Genomic DNA, 1,498 nt, shown 5'->3' with positions numbered 1-1,498 from the left:
CTTACATTCCACCCTTAATGGTGTTTGTGCCAACAACAACCGTTCCTTTCTATTTGTGGAAAGAAATATTGTTTTCTTTACAAAAGCGCACCCAGACAGGTTTGCTTATTTTAACTTAATTTTAATAATAGCAGTAAGATTGATTTGATCTTTTGTTACAATGTTTCATCATTTAAGACAGAAGCAGTCGTTTTCAGGTTGTATTCGCATGATAGGGCAGGCGAAATTTTGGTCTTTCGTTTTTGTTCTTACTTTCTCTTGTTCAGGGCATTGCTTGTTCTTATTTGGCACGTTTGTTTCTTTCTTATCATTGAGTACTGAAATCTCCATCTTAAAATGATCAAAGTCCCGGGAAGTGCGAGAGAAAAGGGTTCGTGTGATGGAAAGACGATGTAAGGAAGAAGGGTAAAAAACGTATTTTCCAATGAAGACACGTTCAGCAAAACAAGTGATAGAATCCCGAATGGAATTAGGGATTCAATGGAATGTGGAAACACATCCTACATCTCAGATTACAAATCCTTTTTTCTTATCCAGATGACAGTGACAGCCAAATCTCAGCAAACTTCCTCAAGACAAACAGAAGTTTTGCTGGATGCCAAACAGTGAAGATATCAAATCCATGTCAAAAATCTGGTACATTGCACATTAAGCAAGGACGGCATAATTGGATCTAAATAGTTTAAAGACGGGACAGAGATGATTAACGAGAGGCACGTTGAGTAGGACGAAACGTATAGCTATCTTTGTTGGTGTAGACCAATATTCCTTGCAAAATTGCCCAAAATTTGCAATATCATATGAGATATTGTTTCTTAGAAGCTATTGATCTCAGAATACTTAGTTCAAACGAACGAATAGTTTTGGATTCTGCCAAACAGCAAGGATATGCAATCTTAATAAAAAACCTAGCACATCACACAAGTAAAGAAGCTGATATAATTAGATCGAAAGGATTTCTGGGCGGAAAAAAGAAGATTAACGAGACCAGTGATCAGAGCGTATATGCTTATCTCTCTTGGTGGAGTCCAATATTCGACGAAAATACTGTCCGTAATCTGCAAGATCACATGAAAAATTGTTTCTTGGAAGTGACTAATCTGCATGACATAGATGTGATTAAGAATCAGTTTGGAACATCTGATGCATTCTTGCCATATATTATTCGCATTCAAGGTCAAAAATGTTCCCATAGCTTTATTTACTCAATTGATTAGCTAATTGAGTCATATCAAGAACATGTTGGCAGGGCATAGAAAATCGAGTTTAGAATATTGGGAACTTTTGCATATACGGTAAAAGTAATGCACACCGTTCTAGTATGCAGTGAAAGCGCAGAGAAGGATGAATTTTCAAAATACGCACTTATACCGCAAAGAAACAGCGTCGTGACGAGAGATAACGAAGGAATATGGATGTGGTATCCACCGGCGACAGGAACAAAATAAAGCGTTTTAATAGCAGGAAGATTTTCCTAAGAATTGTCTAAGAATTTTCT

Source organism: Xenia sp. Carnegie-2017, unplaced genomic scaffold, assembly GCF_021976095.1.
Source record: "Xenia sp. Carnegie-2017 unplaced genomic scaffold, XeniaSp_v1 HiC_scaffold_16, whole genome shotgun sequence".
NCBI classification, from domain to species: domain Eukaryota; kingdom Metazoa; phylum Cnidaria; class Anthozoa; order Malacalcyonacea; family Xeniidae; genus Xenia; species Xenia sp. Carnegie-2017.
This window is presented reverse-complemented; position numbering follows the sequence as displayed.